The 26,741-nt window shown below is 36.4% G+C and overlaps 1 protein-coding gene across 11 annotated transcripts in view; it reads right to left on the bottom strand.

Moving 5' to 3' along the window:
• The window catches only part of gulp1a (GULP PTB domain containing engulfment adaptor 1a), a 110,344-nt gene that overhangs the window by 56,842 nt on the left and 26,761 nt on the right, over positions 1 to 26,741 (bottom strand). For 2 of the 11 annotated variants that reach the window (XM_051709129.1, XM_051709133.1), the window contains exon 2: positions 23,881 to 23,946. The exons of 6 other annotated variants lie outside the window; for them this stretch is intronic. The gene's annotated coding sequence lies outside the window, so the exon portion shown is untranslated. Of the gene's footprint in view, positions 1 to 2,209; positions 2,359 to 23,880; positions 23,947 to 24,090; positions 24,241 to 26,741 lie in introns of all 11 variants that reach the window. 3 more of the 11 variants (XM_051709132.1, XM_051709134.1, XM_051709130.1) reach the window with 2 other exon arrangements.

Below are 26,741 nucleotides of genomic sequence, written 5' to 3'. Positions count from 1 at the left end.
AAGATGTTCAACTTGGAAATATGTGTCTCCAGATTCTTGCATTCGGTTCCAGTTTGTTGTGTTCTGTCAGTTTGAACAGCCCCTGGCCTGGGCTCAAAGTCTGAGCCGCTTCACCACAGAGTTCAGCCGAATACAACTGCTATCTGTGAATACTGCTACTCTACATACAACTGTACTGAATAAAAAACGATGTGGTATTTCACTGTTATTATGAAGCTTGAGTCTGGAGTAGTAGGAATCAGTGCAAGTGTAATACCATGTGAACTGTCTATTGAAGCGTTTCCCCCCTTCATTTTACTTTTGACTTAACATTTGAAAATATGGACAGACTAAAACATTTTATTTATTTATTTTATGCACATTAGTTGAAAATGAAATGCTCTTTTTTAACAGCCAGGATAGGAATGTTCTATGCATAATATAACGGTGCTGAATGGTTTATGTATTTATTGCGTCCTCTTGTGGACCACGGAAACAACGTCAATTTAAAAATCAGCTGACTTTAAAATTTGAATATTAGTTCATATATATTAATATTTATTTCATTTAAAATGTACAACACATTTTCATGGCTCACTCAGTACTGTTTATTTTTGTAATAAAGTTCGGCAATATTATACTTTGAGTGTTATTTTTTCATTCAGTATCAATTTTAAAAACTATCGGTTGATTAATCGGTTATCGGCAGGTACTGCACAACTTAGTTATCGGTATCTGTAAAATCCACTACCGGTCAACCTCTATTACAGATTATTTTTACATTTTGTGATAAAAACAACATTCCACAGAGAATGAAAATAAACTCTGTGGGTATGATGCCCACTCACTGCTTAGCAGAATAGCTGGGAATATGACCTGTTGGCCAGTCACACCTGGGCAAACACCTGGCTGTGACGTCTGCCTGCCTGACTGACAGCAGCTGTGTTTGTTCTCCCTTTATCACATCCTGGCTGGTCACTCTGCCCCACAGGGAAGAGCTTTTTATGCTAAGTTGCAAAGTTCTGCTGATAATATTTAATATCCTCAAAGTGAACTCCAGCTTAGGTATGTCTAAGAACCCAGCACAGTAATTTATAATGTCTGTTGTTGGGTGGGGCAGTTATGGCCCCCAAGTTTTGCACATGTTTGAGGCTGAGTAGGTCCTGTCTGCTAGATTAAAAGGCAAAAAATGGATCCAGAGGAGAGCAAAAAACATGTTTTACTGAACACACACTAGACTGAGCACTTTACATGTGATGTTACTCAGTGTATGTTCTGAGGAACACATCAAAGCATAGGCCACAGGCATTCGAACCTAAATTTACAACAGTATACAAAATAATATATATATATATATATATATATATATATATATATATATATATATATATATATATATATATATATATATTATTTTATTTTAGAACCGACTGTTTGGAAATCCAGAGTCTGCAAAGAAAACCATTCTAACAAGAAGTATTCAAACAAAAACCAATGCAGACACTTTTTTATGAAAAAAGTTATTGAATAAAAATCTTTCAAATTATAAAAATTATCAATTATAAACAAGAAATGTTTAAAATTATATTTCCTAACCATAAACTGAAAATATACATGTTGTAATGCTAGAGGGATACTTAACATACATGTTTTTATAATTTTTGTAATGTTAAAAAAGTGATCTACTTTCTCATTATAATTCTCTGTTAAACAAATTCAAAATTCAAATACTCCAAATGCTCTAAGGCACTTTATAAGAAAAGAATGCATCAGTTTAGGATGAACCACACAATTTAAACATTCAAACATCCACAACCCCCCGCCCCCTGAGCAAATTTACCCAGCATTTGCAACAAAAATATGCACCACTACCATAACACTGAGAAGCACAAAACTGAATAAAACCATTATTTGTTTCCTATGGAATCCTATTCACTGAGCTCAAACAGCAAACATTCTACAACAATGATGTTAATTAATCCAACTCTCTGCATTCCTTACATGGATCAGTTGTTATTCTCTGCTGAACTCTGAGCATGCACTAAACATTCTTGCCCTTTCTGTCAGACTTCTCTACATGAAAAAGACCAACATCTTTACCAATATTGAGGGGAGATTCCACAACACCAGCCAGTGTAGTCCACCAAAACAAGCCAAATGAGAATGCAGATGGACAGTGCTTTGAGACGAGCACAAAATAATGGGTGAAATGCAGAGCCTGGTGACTTACTTGCTTTCACAGAGACTGGGATACTAAGGAGGAAGTTCCAGCAGTGTTTAATAGTTTTCAGCTGTGGGCCAGATAGGGTTGTGTGCAGTACTGAAGTGAAAAGGGCGGTGGGTTTGCAAACGAGGTGTCTCAAGAGCAGCAGAGAACCTCTTGAAAGAAAAAAAAAAGAAAAAAAGGACAGAGAGATAATGACAGAAATATGTAGTGCTATACATTTTCCCACATAACTTACAAACAAGTGCAAATCTACCTGCCCTTTTTACAGTATGTGGATATACACCGATCAGCCACAACATTAAAACCACCTGCCTAATATTGTGTAGGTCCCCCTCGTGCCGCCAAAACAGCACCAAACCGCATCTCAGAATAGCATTCTGAGATGATATTCTTCTCACTACATTTGTACACAGAGAGGTTATCCGAGTTACCGTAGACTTCGTCAGTTTGAACCAGTCTGGCCATTCTCTGTTGACCTCTCTCATCTACAATGCATTTCCATCCACAGAACTGCCACTCACTGGATGTTTTTTGTTTTTGGCACCATTGAGAGTAAATTCTCAAGACTGTTGTGTGTGAAAATCCCAGGAGATCAGCAGTTACAGAAATAGGGATGTGCCAAAAGCCATATACCTTATTCGGAAAAGCAAGAAAAATGACATCAAAATGAATAACGGATTAATCCAAATAATATAAAAAATATTTGTTTGGCTAATAATCCAAGAAACAAGTATAAAGCGACACTGAAAAATTAACATTCTAAATTACAACAAATTTATGAATCTGTGCATCCAGTTTTTCTAAAGTGTAAACATTATGAATGAAAATGCGCACGGTGTGATTTCAGATCGGATGGCCGCGGTCTCGTCTCTGTTTGTGGTCTCTGTTAATTGTCCGTGCCTGGAGCTTGTCAACATTAACTAAGACACAACACCATGTACACTTTCCACTTCTTGAAATGTTTATGTTAATGTATCACACGATTCACACGTGATTCCAATGTGTTTATATATAGCCTAAACCTGAGTGCAATGTTAAATTCCCGACCTGAAGTGATGATTTCACGTCGGAGCTTGTCTAGCCGTCTCTTAAAGTGGAACACATTTACACTCACATCAGCGATTGGGGTAATTATCTGGTTAAGACTTTATCCTGAAAAAAGATAAAATGCTCCAGAAAGGTTTATATGCTCCATATAGTATTCATCTATTCGGAATATTTCTGCTTATGTAAAACAAAGAAACTGAAACTTGCTCAGTCTTTTTTCTTCTTGTTCTTCTTTAAACTGTGCTAAATTTGAGAATGTTAAGTGTTCTTGAGCTCTGAAAAGGCACTGTATAAATTTAACATTATTATTATTAGTATTTAACTAAATAATGGTGTCCTACCGAAAAAATTCCTGACAGACTTACAGGACTTTCTCTGTTTATAGGCTATATTGATTCATTATATTTATTTTAATGATTGAATTTGTATTTATTATTCACTGCAAAATGTTTGCTTGACATTTCACATTTTGCTTGACACGTCCTGCCTCCAGAATAATGTTGCTATACATGCACAGACAAAACAAAACTCTGTGTCATGCATATATTAATATCTGAAATACCAAGAGAAACCACAGTTAACAACATAATCCACAGTTAATGTAGCCTACAAATTCAGCTTCATCTGGTAAGATTTTTTTTTTTTTAAATAATAAGTTAATTAAATAATAATTGTATAATAATAATAATTACTAGATGCTGGATATTAATATTATTATTATTAGGCTATTATTATGAAAAGGAATACACAAGGCATATTTTATTAATAGAAACTATAAACGTAAGAGTAACATTAAAAAATGTGTGTTTCGTTTAGTTTTAACGCACTTCCGGGTTAAGCCCCGCCCACACCCAGATCTATCCAAATACAGAGACAGATACAGATAATTTTGTCATAAGAACAAATACAAATACAGATACAGATAATGGTTTAGCTGCACACCCCTACTACACAATATTAGGCAGGTGGTTTTAATGTTGTGGCTGATCGGTGTACACTCACTGAGCAATTTATTAGGAACACCTGTACACCTATTTATTCATGCGATTATCTAATCAGCTAATCATGTGGCAGCAGTGCAATGCATAAAATAATGCAGATACGGGGCAGGATCTTTAGTTAATGTTCACATAAACCATCAGAATGGGGAAAATTTTGATTTCAGTGATTTCGACCGTGGCATGATTGTTGGTGACAGATAGGCAGGTTTGAGTATTTCTGTAACTGCTGATCTCCTCGGATTTTCATGCACAACAGTCTCTAGAGTTTACTCAGAATGGTGCCGAAAACAAAAAACATCCAGTGAGCGGCAGTTCTGTGAATGGAAATGCCTTGTTGATGAGAGGTCAGTGGAGAATGGCCAAACTGCTTCGAGCTGACAGAAAAGCTACAGCAACTGAAATAACCACTCTGTACAATTGTAGTGAGCAGTATAGCATCTCTGAATGCACAAAATGTCAAACCTTGAGGCAGATGGGTTACAACAGCAGAAGACCACGTCAGGCACTTTATTAGGACCATAGTGTTCCCAGTAAAGTGCTCAGTGAGTGTAGTAATTGTACCATTATAATATTTACATTGAAAAAGACTTGATCTTTAATTTAAGAAAAGAAATCAGTGTTACAACTGTCCCCATTATGTAACATATAATTATAACACAAAGAATGGTATTCCACTGTATATCCACTGTATTTCAAATAAGAGCACACCTCAAAGTGATAATATAATTGCTAACTTGCATAATTGTTGAATAGTTTTCACTTTTATATGATGCAAATTATTTTAGCTGTCAGGAATAATATGCAAATTTGTTTAAATCAGTTTAATCCTCTTTACTAAAATACATTAATCAGCTGATAAGCATCAAGAGCAGTCTTCAAATAGATACTTTAATGAAAGTTCATATCATATTTTAACTATTCAACCTTTCAATTCAGTCATACTTAAATTTGTATTACATAACTAGTGTTACAATTGCCCCGATCCTTCTCACTCTTGATGTTTTAAGCAACAATAGTTTAGGTCACTACAAAAAAATATGGTCTTGGTCAGTGTTTGTAAAGCTAAAAAAAAAAAAAAAAAAGAGTGATAGTAATTCACACAGAGACATTAACAGACTGAAAACTTGCTGTACACAAGAAAACAAAAAGAGTTTCCACCACACGAAAAAAAAAAAAAAAAAAAAAAAAACTGGCCACAAAAATTCTGCTTCATACTTTAGCCACAGAGCAACTTGAGTGCAAGACAGAGGATTTTGGCAGCTATGTAAGTGTGCTATGCTTTACTGAAATCTGATACTTTGCCTTATTCAACATGTCACCACTGTTATAGATGACCAAGACACTCAGAGACATGAAAATGTTCAGCTCGTATAGAAAGAACAATGAGAAACAGCCTCTTTCTCAACTCCATGCAGAGGTAGAGTGGTCTGGGTGGGACTGTGTTAGTCTTGGCATCACCAGTTCTGAGAATATTTTAAAAGGATTCTTTTGCTTTATTATCCTTGAAATTGTTTTTGCTTTCCATAATCTCACCCACTCTGCCTTGTGTAGACAGATTTGGAGAGGGGAAAGTGAAGAGTTTAAGACTTTGGCATTTTCCATTTCGTGATGTAAAAGTACTTATTCTGCAGTTCAAACCGAAAGCTTCAAGAGGTCTAGGAGCAACCATAATTTTGCATGCTCCTAGATTACATTAGCAAGAAATGTTGACAATTAAGCGTTTTTTTTTTTTTTTTTTCAAAAATGTAAGAAGAATCTGGTAACATTTTCAAAAGTCCAGAAAAAAGCAAAGCACAACTATTCGCCTATAAAAATTTTTTGTTTTTTTTAAAAAAGTGTAAACTATATTTCAAAAGTTGGCTTGAATTTTTGTTTGAATGTTCCAAAATTTCTCTTTCTTAATCATTCATTTCATTTTTACATATCTTAGTCATACATAAAAAAAATTGTACAGATGCAACACTGTTTACAGAACATTTCTGCAAGTGATATTAGGGGTATATTAGTTTATATGTATACTATATAAAAGCAATAAACCACGAGGGGCCATGAATTACAGTGATTTTATTTTCGGCATGAAGCGAACGCCCTTACCATGGTAAAAATCACTGTAATACACAACCGTGAATAACATTTTGCTTTTATAAAACAGTGTCAATATGAAAATAGTCACAAATGTTCAATAAACAGTAGGGATGGGAATCGTAAGGAATTTAACTATTCTGGTTCCTATTCTGATCCCTTTTAATGGTTCCATTAACAATTCTTTTACTTCTTATTTTTGAGGAAGAAATATTTGTAAATAAGAAATGCAATTCTTCTTGGATTTACAGCCCTTGGCAGTCTGTTACCAAATGATGAGCTGTGTTTACACAGACTTTTTATTTAAGATATAATAATTAATTCATTTTTATAAAATATCACTACTTACAAAAAAACATATACTGAATAACATATAATCTTTAACTACACATTGTCATATCAACAACCATCCATCCATTTAATCTGATTTAAGTCTTACAAGCTTTAAGTACACATAACATAGTAATAGTTATTGGTTCATTTTGAGTTGGACATGACAAAATTAATGACATGCGGATCAGTTAGTCATTTAATTCTAAAAAGTACCAGCTGATAAGAGTCATAATTACACTGCTTTCTGGAATACTGGATTCTGATTGGTCAATGGCACCATCTAGCAGTCTGATATTTCTCAGTAACAACCAAACATCCACGTATCTGACCGTCAATTTGGGTATTGCGAGCCATCTTTCATCTGGTATTGCGAGCGATCCGGATCACTGTGCGATCTCTACAGGTAAGCTTATAAAATAATTGGCTAATAACCAATAATCCTCTCAGCAGTCCGAACTGTCCTTTGTAGTCTTCTGATGTCTGATTTTGTAGCTGAACCAAACCAGACAGTTACTGAAGTGCAGAGGACAGACTCAATGACCGCTGAGTAGAACTGTATCAGTAGCGCCTGTGGCTGGTTGAACTTCCTCAACTGGCGAAGGAAGTACAACCTCTGCTGGGCTTTTTTCGCAATGGAGTCAATGTGGGTCTCCCACTTCAGGTCCTGTGAGATGGTAGTGCCCAGGAACCTGAATGACTCCACTGCTGCCACAGCGCTGTTTAGAATGGTGAGGGGGGACAGTGTTGGGGGGTTCCTCCTAAAGTCCACAATAATTTCCACCGTTTTGAGCGTGTTCAGCTCAAGGTTGTTTTGACTGCAGCTGTTTAACCTTCCTTCTGTAAGCAGACTCATCGTCATCTCGGATGAGGCCGATGACAGTGGTGTTGTCTGCAAACTTCAGGAGCTTGACAGAGGGGTCCTTGGCGATGCAGTCGTTGGTGTAGAGGGAGAAGAGTAGTGGGGAAAGCACACATCCCTGGAGGGCACCAGTGCTGACTGTACAGGTGCTGGAAGTGAATTTATCTTCTCAGTCTCACAAGCTGCTGCCTGTCTGTCAGAAAGCTGGTAATCCACTGACAGACAGACGTGGGAACAGAGAGTTGGTGTAATTTAGTCCGGAGAAAAGCTGGGATACTGGTGTTGAAAGCCGAACTGAATTCCACAAAAAGGATCCTTGCATATGTCCCTGGCCTGTCCAGATGTTGCAGCATATGATGCAATCCCACATTGACTGCATCATCCACAGACCTGTTTGCTCGATAAGCAAATTGAAGGGGATCTAGAAAGGGTCCAGTGATGTCCTTGAGGTGGGCCAACACCAGTCTCTCAAATGACTTCATGACCACAGACTTCAGGGCGACAGCTCTGTAATCATTAAGTCCTGTGATTTTTGGTTTCTTTGGGATGGGGATGATAGTGGAATGTTTGAAGCAGCATGGGACTTCACACTGCTCCAGTGATCTATTGAAGATCTGTGTGAAGATGGGGAACAGCTGGTTAGTACAGGATCTAAGACATGCAGGTGAAACTCCATCTGGGCCATGTGCTTTCCTTATCCTTTGTTTTCAAAAGTCGAGGCTCACATCATCTTCACAGATCTTAAGTGCAGGTTGAGTAGCAGGAGGGGGGTTGCAGGAGGTGTTGGTGTTTGTGTGAAGTGAAGGTCAGAGTGAGTGTGGGGTGTGAGATTGGGCCTTTCAAATCTACAGTAGAACACATTCAGGTCGTTAGCCATTTGTTGGTCCACCACAGGGTTGGGGGTAGGAGTCCTGTAATTCGAAAGTTGTTTCATGCCACTCCACACTGATGCAGGGTCGTTAGCCGAAAACTTGTTTTTCAGCTTCTCAGAGTATCTTCTTTTAGCCACTCTGATTCCCTTATTCAGTGTGTTCTTGGCCTAATTGTACAAGACTTTATCCCCACCCCTGTAAGCATCCTCTTTGGCCTGACGAAGCTGCCTGAATTCCGCTGTAAACCATGGTTTGTCATTGTTAAATGTTAAATAAGTCCTAGTAGGAATGCACATATCCTCACAGAAACTGATATATGATGTAACAGTATCTGTGAGTTCGTCCAGGTCTGTGGCTGCAGCCTCAAAAACACTCCAATCCATGCAATCGAAGCAGGCTTGTAGTTCCCACTCTGCTTCATTGGTCCATCTCTTTACAGTCCTTACTACAGGCTTAGCAGATTTTAATTTCTGCCTGTAAGTTGGAAGAAGATGAACAGAGCGATATGCATCCTTTATTGTTGTGTAGCAATGATCCAGTATATTTCTGTCTCTGCTTGGGCATGTAATGTGCTGTTTGTATTTGGGGAGGTTTGCTTTGTTAAAATCCCCAAGAATAATAATAACTGAGTCCGGGTATTGTTGTTCTGTGTCTGTGATCTGATCAGTCAGTCAGCTGTTGCAGTGCTGTGTTCAAACACGCGTTTGGCGCGATATATACACACTCACCAGAATAAACGAGGAAAACTCCCGCAGCGAGTAGAAAGGCTTACAGTTAATAAAGAGCGCTTCCAAATTAGGACAGCACATCTTCTTTAACGTTATTACATCTGTACACCAACTTTCATTGATGTAAAAGCATGTTCCACCGCCTCTCGTTTCCCCCGTTAACTCCACAATGCGATCTGCTCTGAACAGCTGAAAGCATGGGGTAAAAGGCTCCCTTACCACCTTTTTTTTAAAACTGAATTTTAATTGAAACAACCGTATGTTATTATTTCTTTTCACACAAATTATGTTCCTCCATCAATATTCAATAAAAATAAATAATTTTGTTTGACCTTGATACATTTTGTGACAGAAAAAAGCTACATTTCCTTAAGGGGTGCCTTTAGCCCCATTGTACCCTATCAGTGAACTTGGTCATGATCGGTTAATGCAGTAAAGCCCATACATCCATATACATAAACAGGCAATAGCAATGCAGTTTATTTATTCATTCTTTTTAGTTGATTTGTGTTTGTTTGTATGCAGATTGTAGTGTATTGTAGGTTCGGCTTAAATAATTTTAATTTGCTTTGGGTTATTTTCTATAATGTCCTGATTATTTCTGATTTTCTACACCCAGAGCAGCTGAGTCCAGCCGAAATGCCGAAACTATCTGCTCACTGCCACGTCTGGGACGCTTCTGGGACGCATCATCTCGCGACTCACGCTTGCAATGTAAACAATGTAATCTGTTAATACGGGCACCAAAACGAAAATGCACCACTCATTAAGTGTATTTAAGTACAGTGTTCCGTCCGTATGGGCAGAAGTATGCTCATTCGTGAACCAATAACGAAACCGAAAGTGATGAAAATAATCTGGTTACGGTATTTTACATTTTTTTAACTGGTTCCAAATAAGAACTGGTTCTCAGTTCCCAACCCTAATGAACAGTTACATTTATTAATAATTGTAGTAAATAATTCTTCCACCAAGTAATACAGTTCAATAGCCTAACTGTAGGCTTTTTAATGGTTGCCAAGCATTGCCTCAACTTGGCCCATTAATATAAAATTTGTGGTCACAGGTGTGGATTTATATTAATTTTACAACAACTACTCTTCCAATTACAATTTAAGATCAGAATAATCTATTTTATAAAATTAATTTAATTACACAACTTTCAACCCACCCCTAACCTTGAATACACTTGGGTCTGAACGACAAGCTGGGTAAGGTATGGGTAATAGTCATTTTCACATTGTGGTGCATAAAGTTGCAAGTGTTAAAGTATTTAGGACATCTCCCGATTTCCCATATGTGAACGCAGTGACGTTTAACTGTGACTTTGTGATCAAGGAACTGAGAGGCTGAGATCATGGCTGGGAGAAAGAGCACATCTTGTTAAAAATAAGAACAATGCAAGCTCTATTTTTATTTTTACTAAAGTCTTCCTTTGCCAAGAATGTACTTGTATCTGCATCTTAACATTGCAGAAAAAAATAAGTACAATTGTGAATCTGTTCTAACACCTAGTGAGCTGCTAACATAGGAAGCATTTTAATAGGCTTGCTCCAGACATGAAGGTTGTTCCAAAAGGTAGGCAGCATAATTGTGATGCCTTCTGAGATAACTTCTGCGGGCCAAATACAAATATCTGATCATAGCCCATATCCTTTGTGGAAAAAGCAATGGTATCATGCACAGAGTTGCTGCCAACCTAGAGTGTTCTAAATCTGCAACTTATTGTTAGGATGCTGACAGGGAGCTGCAAATGTAGACAGAAGACAACAAGGCAGCTCATTGCAGACTTTTGAACTGTTCGACATATGTCAAAAATCTGTTCACAATTTATCTGTTCACAAATCAGCAGTCTTGACATTATTCTAAAGAATTTTGCAGCAATTCATGTAAACATAAGATGGCTATTTCTAAGTCTGTTAAAAGTGCCATACTTCCTGCTGCCAGTTGGTGGCGCTATGACCATGTCCCATAATAGCCATATCCATGTGATCAGCACCCATTACCAAACATACAGCTGAATTTTCATCAAAATCACACAATGCACACAGAAGATATAAGGCACTTCCTGTTTCCCATTTTTCACAATAAATGTATTGCTTCGCCATGGCGACACCGTTCAAAATATCAAAAATCTAAAATATTGGTCTTACAAATATTTGGAGACTTCTGAACCCATCAGGTAGGGACTATAATTTTTTTTCCATCAGTCCACAAGATTTATTCTAGAATAGATTTTTGTTTTTTAATATCCAAGTCCCTCATTTCATCCGTTGTGGATTGCTCATTTGGAAACATCACACCCTGGTGAGTTTTGAGGTGTTGTCACATACGGAGAAAAAGAAATCATATAGTTGGTGCTTTAATGTATCCCTTTTGCAAAATCCTGAATTCCAACAAATGTTAAAGGCTGAAATCAATGTGTATATGGAGACCAACTGGTCCTCAGTATCCTCTGTAGGCGTGGCTTGGGAGGCACTTAAAGCAGTTCTTAGGGGTCGGGTCATACAGTATGCCTCATTCATCAAAAAGTCCAAAGCATGAGAATTCGTGGAGTTGGAAGGGAATATTAAAAGTGCAGAGGCAGAGCTGAAGTGCCGAATGTCGTATGATACCTCAGAGAATTGACCCGATTGAAATACAGATATAATACTATTTTGTCACGGAAGGTGGAGTTTTGGCTATTCAAGGCAAGACAGACATGCTTTGAGTCGGGGGACAAAGCAGGGAAGCTTTTGGCTAAATATATAAAGCAGAGAGAGTTTTTCTACAGAGCTCCCCAGCCATGCCCATGTGTTAACATTTGCCCAGGCCTAATGGCCGACAACTCTGATGTGTGTGCAAAATATCATGAAAATTCAAGCATGCCAAGTACCTCAGAAAGATGTGAATATACATAAAAAGGAATAATGACATTTAATGTGTTGCCATAGCAACTCTATTAAAGATATCAAGAATCCTTTCAGAACTTTAAATCTGCACTGTCTTGACATTATTTAAAACAATTTAAGCAATTCAGGTAAACATAAGAGGGATATTTCAAAGTCTGTTAAACATGCACACTTCCTTCCACTAGTTGGTGGTGCTACAACCGTGACTCACAATAGCCACATCAATGTGATCAGTCCACAAGGCCAAACATTAGGCTCAATTTTGATGTAAATCTCACGATGCACGCAGAAGATATGAGACACTTCCTTTTTCCCATTTTTTGACATTACTTTTATCACGTCGCCATGGCAACGTGATAAAACGTGGTGGTGCACATGTAGGCAATGCCAGGCAATGCCAACAGAGGTAGAGAGAGTTTGCTGCAATGAATGGAATGTTGCCATGCCATTGCTGGAAAGACCACGTGACCTCAGCCCTCTCGTGTACTCGCATACTACTGCTTACCGGATGTGATGATTTATAGATAATTGAACAGGTAAAAAAATCTACTTTTAATAGATATAAAAAGTACTTAAATATTGATCTTTTTTGCACCAAAAGCGATCGTAATGCTTTATAAGACATTCATTTAACCACTGGAGTTGTATAGATGATGTTAATGATGATTGTCTATGCTTTTTAGAGCATCAAAGATCGGGTTGTCATCTACTTGCATTGTAAGGACCTACTAAGCTGACATTTTTTTCCATTTTACTTCAAATGTGTTATGCTGAAGAACGGTAGTCATACACATCTGCGATGGCATGAGGGTGAGCAAATGATGAGAGAATTTTAATTTTTAAGAGAGGAAAACCCTTAATACACAAGGCTCAAAGTTTTAAGCATATATTATTTTTAAAATATGGGATAAATTTTAGGAGGATAATATGAAGGAACCATTACAAACTTCCTCTATCCAACAATACAGGCTGACAGCCCTCAAAATGTAGCACCTCATATCCTATGATTCCCTCTCTCTGCCCTGCAAGGTCTTATATTATGGTCCATCTGTGACAAAAATCAGAAGCTCCTGCTCTATATCTGTAAAAACTGAATTACAGCTGGCTCACTCTGTCAGGCTCAATGTTCCTGTGACTATAGAGCCAATGGATCATGATCAAGTAGACTAGGAGCAACAAAATACCTAGCAACTAGAGGCGGGAGGTGGGGGATTGATATTTGAAAGTATTATGATATTTTACCTCACAATATCCTAACACCTATAATCAGTATTCAATTTTTTTAATTTCAATAAATAATTTAATATCGCCGATCGGTAAGGCAAGGCACAGTTCAAGTTTAGCACCTCATTACTTTCATTTGTAGCTTTCATATCGGCCCCATACAGAGTTCTTGTGCTATGATAAACATGCTGGAACCAAGGTATGCCATTCCCTCACATTGTTTCATTTGTCTTTTTTTGTCTTTTTATTATTATTTTTTTTGGACTGACACTGACATGCCAATGCTCTACGCTATATATATATATATATATATATATATATATATGCTATATAAAACAGCAACAAAATCCAATAGACTATATTGTATCGTATCGTATTGTGGTCCAGATATCAATTCATATTGTATTGCCAGTTCTCTGCTGATACCAAACACTAGTACCAACACTTCTCTTTCCTTTACAAACATTACTATTTAGACCACAGATGGGAATATGCTGCATTTGAAAGCAGTTAACACTAATGAGAGGAGTACAGATTCTCAGAACACTGCACCAAGGAGACCTAATTGCCAATTAGAGAGAGTTTTCTGTGAAACAGACAGAACTTGTGTTGCAAACATTAGATTACTTTCAGCAGATGAAATGCCATTTTTGATCCCTTTCTGATTGATCACAGTACAATTTCCTTTACTGATATCTGCAAGTTATTTGTGGCTGAAATTAACACTAGTAAAAACACAAATTCAGTGACAATATTGGAAGTCTGAGTGGCTCCAGTGTTGTTCCTGACTGTGAAGATGGCAGATATAGGCCAGACTTTATGTCATATTTAAGAGATGATGAATGGCACAAATTTCCCATGGGACAAATATGCAGAATTAACACATTTCAGTTTAGATGGCACATAGCTGAATCAAATCATTCTACATAAAAGACTAATATAAAATGCTATTCCACAATCGAAGCTGAAAATGGCAACACTGCATTGTCCTAGCCACTGCGGACAAGACCTAGTAAAACTGAACATTTGCATCACTGCAACAAAGTACATGACATGAATTTTTTTTTTTTTTTATGTTCGATTCAGTGAAGTAGCTGTATGGGCCAAATCACTGGAGACACCACATGTAAAAGAATAGTGCAGCGTTTGTGAAGACAAACTTTGCCAACTACAAACTAGCTGTCTTTATCCCAATGGTTCCCAAAAAAAAAAAGAAAAATCACAGGCAAAAAAGATCTGATGAATCCCATTCCAAGAGGTCATGAGTAACACAGAAAATGAAAATGGACTCAAAACAAGCAATGCAAAATGCAACCTAGTCTCATAGTTTGAACATTACTATAACAAAATTTTTGCAAAAAAGTTTTACGTGCCACATTCCACGTTTCGCCGCAGTTTCCTGGTGCAATTAATGGTAGAGTCGATACAACAACTGTGTTTTATTCACTTTCACACAAATCATGAGTACAATGGCTGATTATGACTTTAAAAACGATTATTTTTCGCACGATCTCTCACACACTCCTTTATGATATCAAAACACTTTTACTCTAACTCATCATTTAAAAAACTATACATCTTAACACTTGGACTACAGACCCACCTACATTTACAAACTTTGATGTGATTAGCTTGTGTGGTAGCTCACTTTATAAGGTGTTGGACTTTGGACTTGAAAGACTGAGGTATGAGACCAACCAAGCACGCAAGCTGACATGTGAGCCGAAAGTGTCAGAAGTGACACGAAATGACGTGGTTGCTTCAGAAAATGTGCTTTTCATTTCACATTTGCTTTTAGAACATTATCGGTTAGGTGTAGGTGTTGGTTTGGGGTAGAGGTATATAATTAAAGTTCCAAGAGGTCCGGTCTCAGCATTTCCTTCTCACCAAAGGTCCGGACAATAATAATTTATATCATTTCGTAGCCATACTGACTACTGACAATGTGTAAGAAATGCAATTTTTTTTTTGGAATAGTTATTATAAATTAGAAGTTTGCAGCAATAGTACTTTGTAAAATAAGAAAACATTAAACAAATCCTAAACAGTCAAAAAAGTATCTTAATAACTGGTTAAGGATAAGGACAATGGGGGCCCAGAGACAACAAAAGTAGTGGGATATGTATACCATTCATACATATTCTCTCTCTCTCTCTCTCTCTCTCTCTCTCTCTGTCTATATATATATACACACACACACACACATACACACACACTGGTGGAAAAAAGTTTGGAATAATGTACAGATTTTGCTCTACGGAAAGAAATTGGTACTTTTATTCACCAAAGTGGCATTCAACTGATCACAGTGTATAGTCAGGACATTAATAACGTGAAAAATTACAATTTGAAAAAAAATGTTCAGAACTTAAACTACTTCAAGGAGTTCTCATCAAAAAATCCTCCACGTGCAGCAATGATAGTTTTGCAGATCCTTGGCATTCTAGCTGTCAGTTTGTCCAGATACTCAGTTGACATTTCACCCCACACTTCCTGTAGCACTTGCCATAGATGTGGCTGTCTTGTCGGGTATTTCTCATGCACCTTACAGTCTAGCTGATCCCACAAATGCTCAATGGGGTTAAGATCCATAACACTCTTTTCCAATTATTTGATGTCCAATGTCTGTGTTTCTTTGCCCACTCTAAACTTTTCTTTTTGTTTTTCTGTTTCAAAAGTAGCTTTTTCTTTGAAACTGCATAAAGCCTGCACCCCTGAGTCTTCTCTTTACTGTTGTACATGAAACTAGTGTTGAGCGAGTAGAATTCAATGAAGCTGTCAGCTGAGGACATGTGAGGCATCTATTTCTCAAACTAGAGACTCTGATGTACTTATCCTCTTGTTTAGTTGTACATCTGGCCTTTCACATCTCTTTCTGTCCTTGTTAGAGCCAGTTGTCCTTTGTTTTTGAAGATTGTAGTGTACACCTTTGTATGAAATCTTCAGTTTTTTGGCAATTTCAAGCATTGTATAGCCTTCATTCCTCAAAACAATGATTGACTGACGAGTTTCTAGAGAAGCTGTTTCTTTTTTGCCATTTTTTACCTAATATTGACCTTAAGACATGCCAGTCTATTGCATACTGTGGCAACTCAAAAACAAACACAAAGACAATGTTAAGCTTCATTAACGAACCAAATAGCTTTTAATTGTGTTTGATATAATGGCAAGGGATTAGCAATTTAGCATGATTACTCAAGGATAAGGTGTTGGAGTGATGGCTGCTGGAAATGGGGCCTGTCTAGATTTGATCAAAAATGACTTTTTTAAAATAGTGATGGTGATGTTTTTTACATCAGTAATGTCCTGACTATACTTTGTGATCAGTTGAATGCCACTTTGGTGAATTAAATTACCAATTTCCTTCCGAAACAGCAAAATCTGTACATTATTCCAAACTTTTGGCCGCCAGTGTATATATACTGTATATCTGTATACAGTGGTGGAAAGAGTACTGATTTTTTTAACTTAAGTAAAAGTTCTGCTACTGAAGAAATAATTCACTTGAGTACAAGTAGAAGTACTGAGAAATATGACTCAAGTAAGAGTAAATATGTAGTTTGCCGAAAAACTACTCAAGTAATTACGTTACTTTATGAAAATTATATTATATATAGTATAAACGCTTCCATTTTTAGAACACAAAGACATTTATGTTCTTGAAAGAAACTGATGCTTCCTTTCACCAAGGATACATTAAATTGATCAAAACTACTGCCAAAATCATTCATTGCAAATTATTATTATGGTTTGAAATAATTGTTTTAAGTGGTGTTTATTCAATTGTCTTTACCCATGATGGCAAACATATACTGTGTCACCTATTCTTTACAAAAGCATTCTAAAGTGCTAAATTGGTACTCAAGAAAATGTTCTTATTATTAGAACAACGAAAATGAAAATGTTGAAAATGGTTGCGCTACCATCCGAAATTCACAATACAGTGGGTTTTTTTCCCCATTTGCTGAGGTATTGAGTTCTTAAAAGTTGCTTTACACTTGCAAGTAAAATTCTGGTTTTAAAAATAGGCAAAAAGAAACACATTTCTACTGAAATTAAATTTTCTCCTAAAGCCTATTGTTTTAGAGAGATTAAGTCTATTCCATGCATTACTGTTTTGAAAAAAGAATCTCTAACCAGGAAAGAGAGGGAAGTGGATGGGCAGATGCACAACAAAAAGACAAGTAAATCACAGTCTCTAGTTTGAGAAACAGACTCCTCACAGGTCCTAAACTAGCAGCTTCTAAATGCCAAAGACCTGCATTGCTGCAAGAGGATCCTTGGACAAACAGAAAATGTTAAGAATACAACACTTATTTAAATATAAATAGCCATTTGTAACATTCTAAATGTCTCAAAATCGTCTCTAAACTACATAATGTGCATTGTGACTGAAACACATTCTTATTTCAGGTTTATTCTCATCCACATATGTCCAAGTATTTGGGCTATGAAGTTAACATACTGTACAAAACTAATATAATGCAAAATCATGAAGGAGGAAATTTATCCTCTATGATATTGTGGTAATTATCCAGATATAGAATGAGATTATTAAGCAACTGTTATCAACTCCTACATGCCAACTGAATAAAATAAGGCAAACACAGTGTTTAGTGAGAGATATGATTGATTCAAACACTAAAAGTGGTTGTTCTGTGTATTATTGTATTACAGTTGTAATAATAAAGTCTTAATTAACATTATGGTTATTTAACATATTGAGATATTATCATTAAGTAAATTGCAGCAATTGTTTACATTATGTTTTGTGATTTCTCATACCTTATTTATATAACATTCATCTCTTGCACATTTTTGGCCTCTAGCAGGTGAGGCTTTTCAGACAGATAAACAGCAGCACAGGGCAGGGAAGTTCAGTACAGTACCGTGAACGAGAGTGTTACCCACTAGGACAGTTTATTTTGAACAAGAGGGGCGAATGGTTACGGAATTTAACATGGGAGTACAACACCGAACTGATGTGGATTGATAGAAGCAGAGAGCTCGTCCGTGTGATGGTGTGAGGAACCGGATGGCGGGAAAAAATATATGGTCAGTGAAAAGTCTGCAATGTATGTAAATGTAACCATATCAGATATTATTAATAAAACATGGGAACTCGTTGCCTGGGCATTTTTTGCCCCCATATTTTGAATTTTGGGGATATTTTTGTTAATTTCGGTCAAACGAGTCCCCATTAATTTCTGACACTATTGGCATTGTATCTTTCTAAGGTATTTAAAAGTTGGTTTTAGACATATAATAGCAAGTAAACAAGATATTCCCACATATATGTCAAACTACATTGTGTTAATGTTTGACACAGTTAAAACATTGCCTACCTTAAGAACAAGTGAAGTTTGATCAGTGGTTAAATGTGTTCAGGTGGTTCCCTCACATCTGAATGAACGGCTCCTTTCCAGAATAAAATGAAATATGCAGAAAATCACAGTATTACAGTTCTTGTATAGTGACAGGGAAGAAAGTCTTAGAGAAGTTAGAGAAGAGAAGACACCGGCGGCAGTTTATGCAAGCTGCTGTGCTCATGATGCTGTGCCCTGCAGGCTTCCGTCGTGCCGCGCACAGCACGTTGTAGTTTTAACAGATTTAGCACTTATAACTTGCCGATTTCTTCTTTCAAAAAACTAGTTGAATACTTCATTTTTAATCAACTCAAGTAAAAGTACTTTTATTTATTTCTATTTAAAACAGTAGAAAAATGTGAAAAATTTACTCAAGTACTGTAACAAGAGTAGTTGTAATTCGTTACTTTCCACCTCATATACAGACATATATATATATATATATATATATTCAGATACCTATATATGGAGGTATAGGAGGCCTTGTGACTGAGCAAAGATGCTGTATTGGGGTTTAGAAAATGTAGGTAATGTAAAAGTCTGAATGGAACATTTTTATATTTTACTTAAAATGCAAATCAACCAAAAACATGGTGTAGTTTTAAAATACTGTTTGCTATAGTTAAGTATAACTGGGCTGACTATCAAATAAAGGAAATGTTCTCATCAAAAGCAGAAAACTCGTAATTTCAAAGTTTTGGTTGTCTTTCCTTGCCATCCATGCCAGAGATGATGGCTCCTAATGTCACGGCTGTGGGAGAGAGGTAATGTGAAGTTTGATCAGTGGTTAAATCTTCTGATCAAAGGGCATAATTTATCTCATTAAAAAATGTTTGTTTATTTCAGTTTATTTATTATTATTTTGCTTTAAAAAGTGAAGTGTGTAATTTTTACTATACTAACCACAAGTAATTTATTTTTAGGTTGATTTCCCCAGAAAGTGTTAATGCTATGGCTCTGTTTTTATTTATCATCCTTACCAGGCTCAACCAATGGTGTCAGTTTGGGTGTGGAACAATATTTGAAATGTTCAGGAAAAATATATATAAAAAAAAAAACATAATTTTTGGGGTTGTGACTCGATTAAACATTTTAATCAAATTAATTACATGATGTACAGATTAATTAATCGCAATTAAATCACATACCGATATTTCCTGAGAAAGGCCCCCAAATAAAGATAATTTAGTATATAACAATTTAAATAACTATAAATATAATAATATATAATAAATATAATAATTAAAATCATTTAAATACATTACACCATGTACATATTTTGTGGAGTTACCTGTACAGCTGGAGCTTCAAGTGCCCTCTACTGCCACATATTCATAAAACATCAATAATGGAGTTTTGTGGTAAATCAAGCTTTAATTGCTCAGATAGTAGAAGGATTCCTTATTATGGAATTTCCATATGGGTCGGAGGCATTATTTAAATTTGTAATGCATTATTTTTCATATAATTAACCACACCAAATTAAAGCATTAAATTGATAACCCTAATTATTTCTGCAATTCTGTTTGGGGCACACGAGACATAGAAATTACATATTTAACCTTTAAGATTCTTATGTAGATGAAGACTGCATTCAAAAAGAAAAATATAGTTTGGAATAAAAGTTGAAATTTGAATCACAATCCTTTGGTTGGTTCTCACTAAAACAGACTATCCTTCCAGTCCCTTCAAAATTAATTAATAATTAGGCATTCACCTTAAAGGGATAGTTCACCCAAAAATGTTTTTTTTTTTTTTTTTTTTTTTTTTAATTTAACCACTGAAGTTTTATGGATTATTTTTATGCTTCCTTTATTTGCATTTTGGAGCTTTACATTTTTTATACCTATTCACTTGCATTGTGAGGATCTACAGAGCTGAAATATTCTAAAAATATTTGTATGTGTTCAGCAGAGGAAAGAAAGTCATACACATCTGGGATGGCATGAGGGTGAGTAAATGATGAGAGGATTTTAATTTTAGGGTGAACTATCCCTTTAAGATATCAGGCCAAAAACAGTGTGCACATACTGTGAGAATCCAAAAGAATGTAAAAGAATACAACTGTGACTCGTTGACCAAACTTCCTGTCCACAGAATCCCAACATTCCCCCTCACATCTGGTGAAACCATACACATCCACCTCAAATAAAGAGAATCCCTTGTGAAAGGGCAGAAGGTTTTTCATAAGTAAGAAAATAAGAAACTGGGCTTGTTTAACATCAACTACAGCCATGCATAGGAGTTAGCGGAGACGTGATATTAAGCTAAATGACCCTTTATTGACTAATTGAAGAAGGTACCAGTGGAAAATCATTGTTGTGATTAGTAAGGATTTTTGAGAATAACCATAGACCAATATTCAAAATATGTACACCCAACTCATTTAAAGATTAAGAAAGTGCAAACCTCAACACACATTAGAGTTGAAGCCTTTATGTAGATAACTAATAGCCACAGAGATTGTATAAGCGTAAAGAATGGGTTACATATGGGTGCCTTTATATTAAATGTAAAGTGTGTAACTTCTATGCCACTAGTGACACTAAACAGTGAAAGTGTTTCACATTTCAAAATGTGAAAGAATGTGAAAGTGGATATTTATATAAAAAGGACTTAAATATTGAACTGTTGCTCATCTGCACCTATCATATCGCTTCTGAACACGGATTTATCCACTGGAGTCTTATTGATTACTTGTATGCTGTCTTTATGTGCTTTTTGGACCTTCAAATTTCTGGCAACATTCATTTGCATTGTGTGGACCTACACACTGTTTGTGTTCAGCAGAAGAAAGAAAGTCATACACATTTGGGATGGCATGAGGATGAGAAAATGATAGGAACGTTTTCATTTTTGGGTGAATTATCCCTTTAATAACAAAAATTCATGCATCCATGCCAATAGGTGTCAGTATATAGACCAAAAACACTGGGATGAAGAAGCACCACCAAAATGTAATGCAAGATATTGTTTGGACATCTCTACAAGTTAAGGAGGCACGCACATAAAAAGACTGAAAGTGAAGACAGTATAACAGACCTCCAACTATGATAAACGTACTGCCCTGAGGACTTTTCCAGACAGATTGGTTTTTTGCTGTCTTCAGCAGTATAGGCCACAGGATATGACAAGCATTTTGTCTTCATTTGCTTTCCCATGAAGTAGTCTGAGTGCTCTTCAAACACAAACAGAATGTTGTGAAATCCTTTTTTTTTTTTTTTTCTCCAAGATGTCAGGACTTCTAAAAAGATATGTAGAATCTCTGACACTTCAAAATATCTATATTTATGGACGGAAAGAAGTGTAAGTGACATTTCAGGCAGAGGCAAATCGTCTTTCAGACCTTTTCAAATAGACAAGGCTCTGTGCAAACACTTGAAAAGAACCTAATAGATTCAGTGAATGATGGACTTGCCATATGCTGTGTTAAAAGTAGTAATGTTAAAGCTGAAGTGTGTAATTTCTGGGCCTCTACAGACGTCAAATAGAATTGCAAAAATAATGATAGTTGTCAAATAGGTTTTCCAAAAACTGTCCCTATCTGCCATTGGCTGAACAAACAGATAGTCCCATAGATATCTATACGTAGACACCTTATTAGCAGCTGTTTCTATGGACTGTGATACTTCGGTGTGTCCGCCGTATTGGATAGGTCAGAGCTGCCTGTCAACACATTAATGTAAATTGAAAGATACGGTCTTCAATAATCTATTGTCTTTTCCAGCCAACTTTCAAGTCCTACCCCAAACTCATGCCATTGGTTTAACCAATGTTGCTATGTCAGGCAGGTATGGATGCTAAAAAACAGCAATGTTTTGAAAGTGCAGTAGAGTTACAGTGTTTAAACTTTTCAGGGTAAACAACCTACAAAAGGAATACTTATAACTTCCTCTGCATTTTTAGCTGGGACAGGAGAAAGTATTTTAGCAGAAAAAATACACAATTCATCTTTAAAGAGCACCTATTATGGTTTTTAAACGTGCCTAATTTTGTTTTAAAGGTCTCATAAAATAGATTTACATGCATCCAAGGTCAAAAAACACTTTAATTTACTCATAATTTAAACTATAGCATTACCTTTTTTCCCCAGTGTCAGAAATGACTCGTTCTGTGATCCGTTCTAAAGGATTCATTCTAAACTCCTCCTTTCAGAGAGCCTACTCTGCTCTGATTGGTCAGATGGCCCAGTCTGTTGTGATTGGTCTACCACTTAGTGTTGTGTTTGAGGGCGGGTCAAAGCTGTTCACGAGCAGCCAATGAAGACCAGAGGCGGGTTTTTTGTTACCAAATTATGTAGGTTAGTACAGGAAGTAAGTCTGGAATTACAAACAACTCGTTTCAGGTGTTCAGAATCGGTTCTTTCTTTTGGGAGTCAATAAATCCATTTGTCATTCACTTTGATTTTTGAAACTTTGCAGACTTTTTTACATTTACTACATGAAAGGTAATATTTGAAAAACCATATTAGGTGCTCTTTAATAGACAAGGCTTCCTACTGACTCTTGAAAGGAAACTAATGGATTCAGTGAATGATGGACTGGCCACTTGCCTCTGTAAAAAGTAGTAAGGTTAAGAAGTGTCAAACTTAAAAAATCAAGTTAAAGAAACAGCCAAATGGCTACTTGTTCAGAACTGCCATAAGGTTTTAAATGAAAAACATTTTCTTATTCAAACTGCTTTAAAAGTATTTAAAATCCATCTTTCTTCTCCCAACTAAGTGCTCCAGGCCACATTTCTGCCACATCTTTAATGCTAATGTTCTGCAATGGGCATATAAGAGCCTCAAACCCAGCCACAGAGACCCCAAAATAAAACTCTGGGAGCACTGCTAGTTAAAACCATCGCTCAAATGATTCGAACAACCATCACCCCCACCTCCCACATGGTGCAATCTTAAGAAGCACCGTATGGACGCGTCTGTAAACAGCTTCAGTGCAGCTTCAGACTGAGAGGGAAACAAATCACTCTGAATCTTAGTACTCCAAGAGGCCCAACTCCATTATTGTTCTTTTCAAGCCAAAGCTAATAATTCTAGAGTGCAGAGAAAGAGGGAGGATAGAAACAGAGCTAGGGGCTATATTACTGCCTGACCGAGTTAGAATAATTGATTTCATGTGTCAAATGAGTCAGGTTAAGTTGAGCAGTAATTCCATGGAAGCAGAATGGAATTAATCAGGCTTCAACACTGAACCGCAGACAGGGAGACCACTGGCTGAAAATCCACAGCCACTAAAGACAGGGACATTCACATTATTGATTAAACTGTACCTGAATTTCAGCATTTCACCTAAGATGGGTTCCTCTGCCAGCAGAATCCATCAGATAAGAATAAACCTGGATAAAAAAGGAATTCTTTACTAATATAATATAAAGGAATTGTTAAAATAATGAAGGTCTCTTAGAAATCATAAAGAAAAAAATTGCAGCCACTGTAGGCTTGGAAAAATCTTTTCTATTTTCTCTCAGAGAATGATCTACCTCCATTGTCTTGAAAGTCTTGATTATCCTTTATCTTGGCACTCTGATATTTTTTATAGAAGTGCAGGGGTACCATGCACCTATATTTTTGGAGGGGGCAAGGGCATCAGTGGCAGTCCTTCTTGGTGCACTAGGTAAGATTGGGCATGACTAAAGACAAAAACATAACGATAAGGGTACAAAACTTATTATGATGCTTTAGCTCAGTGGGACAGTTTACATTTAGAGCCCAAGTGAACCTGGGTTAGCACAAGGAATGTAAATAATTATGTCCCTACAGATGAGCCTAATAGGCTCTGTAAAATTCCTTCTGCTGTAAGTCTGCTTGTTCACAGCAAGATGTTCACCAAACTGAAGGAAAAGCACAAAGGATTCAGCTTCATTTGGCAATGGTTTCAGTGCAACTCCAGCATCCACAGTATAAATAGTAAGACTTTAAATTTAGGGTACAATTACTATGCTGGAACAGGTTGCATTTTTGAAAGCTGCTGGTGATTGAGCCTTTCAAACTGAAAAGCCATTTAAATGCATAAATCAATCATTGTCACCAGTCCTTTCTCCACTCCTATTGATGTGTGTTGATCGTCATTCACATAGAAATCATGTCTATTATTAATAGTAGTCTTATAAAACTTGAATTAGAACAATTTCTCACATATAGAGGTCTGGTGACCAAAAATATAAACTTCTTCTATATAATATAATTTTATAATATGAAATATAACTTCTGTTTTAGATGCAGGTGTTAATACATTTTCTTATTTTATATGTCCATTTGCTCAATAGGAGCTGGCAAATAGAATCTAAAAAAAAAAAAAAAAAAAGTCAGGGGTCAATTCTCTTTGAGGTTCTTTATATTGTGTTACTGTGCTCCTTAAAATACATTGTGAAACACAAGCATTGAAATATACTGTGACAGTAGTGCTAGGGCTTTATATCAATCTTGAGATATTAAGACCTCACATATTTTCTCCAATAAATAAGAAAAAAGATCAAAATGACCACATTACCAAACAAAGACATGGAGAACTAGCAGTGCCACAATTATTAGAAATATTATTAAGGAATACATTTTTTAATTCAAAATAAAAATAAAAATAATTATTTTTCAAATTGACAAATACATAGACATAATGTTTACTATGTGTGAACCATCCAATGGCATTTTTAACTTGAATGGTAAATGAAAGCAATTGGCTAATGGATTGAGAAAATAAATTGGCAAATGCTTTTTTAAAATGAAATTTAAAAGTAAAAAGGTGTGTATTTAAAAATGATTTGAGCTATTTATTTACTGTCATTTTAGATTTAATCATATATTTTTTTTTCAATTTTATAAACATCATTTAACAATGTTTAATTGTACAATAACAATCTTAAATGTGTCTTCTTATCTCAAGTTGACAAGTGTTTCATATACATTTTAAATTTCAAAATTGATTAGAATATATATATTTTAATAAAATTATTTTATTTATTTTTATTTTTTAATTTTTTTAAGAATGGCACTCTTAAGCTGGGTACACACCAGATGAGAAGCATCATGCCACATCTCCTTGCGGGTAGGACAACACACAGGTATCACACAGAGGATGCATTGATGTGGTGCAGGTGGCAGTCCAAAGCTGTGAATTTAGTCACTGTACAGATAAAAGTTACGAAGGTTTTTTCAATTATCAATAATGAACAAATTGACGTTGATGAGTTTTCAGGTTAGTGTATAAAACTGGTGCAACTGCGCAAACTGTACGATTAAAAATTGCAACATTTACTGTGCAATTTCTATAGGTAGACTTGAATAAGCTTTATTCAAGCTGTCAAACGCAGAAAGACATAATTGTTAATGAAAATACATTGTGGGGGGCCTGGGTAGCTCAGAGTGTATTGATGCTGACTACCACCCCTGGAGTTGCAAGTTCGAATCCAGGGTGTGCTGAGTGACTCCAGCTAGGTCTCCTAAGCAACCAAATTGGCCCGGTTGCTAGGGAAGGTAGAGTCACATGGGGTAACCTCCTCATGGTCGTGATTAAGTGGTTCTCGCTCTCAATGGGGCACGTGGTAAGTTGTGCATGGATCGTGGAGAATAGCATGAGCCTCCACATGCTGAGTCTCCGCGGTGTCATACACAGCAAGCCACATGATAAGATGCGCGGATTGATGGTCTCAGAAGCGGAGCAAATGAGACTTGTCCTCCACCACCCGGATTGAGGTAAGTAACCACGCCACCATGAGGACCTAGTAAGTAGTGGGAATTCCAAAATTGGGGAGAAAAGGGGATACATAAAAAAAAAAAATTAAAATACATTGTAGAGGCTAGATGAAAGATATACACCGATGAGCCAAAACTGCCTAATATGATGTTGGTCCTCCGTGTGCCACCAAAACAGCGCCGACTCGCTGAGGCATGGACTCTACAAGACCCCTAAAGGTGTCCTGTAGTATCTGGCACTAAGGAATTAGCAGCAGATCCTTCAAGTCCTGTAAGTTGCGAGGTGGAGCCGCCATGGATCGGACTTGTTTGTCCAGCACATCCCATAGATGCTCAATCGGATTGAGAATTTGGAAGCCATTTCCGAACAATGTGTGCAGTGTGGCAGGGCACATTATCCTGGTGAAAGAGGCATCTGCCATCAGGGAATACCACTGTCATG

Source organism: Myxocyprinus asiaticus, chromosome 10 (assembly GCF_019703515.2).
Source record: "Myxocyprinus asiaticus isolate MX2 ecotype Aquarium Trade chromosome 10, UBuf_Myxa_2, whole genome shotgun sequence".
Classification (NCBI taxonomy): Eukaryota; Metazoa; Chordata; class Actinopteri; order Cypriniformes; family Catostomidae; genus Myxocyprinus; species Myxocyprinus asiaticus.
Note: the sequence above shows the minus strand (reverse complement) of the source record. Positions and strands in the feature narration are given on the sequence as shown.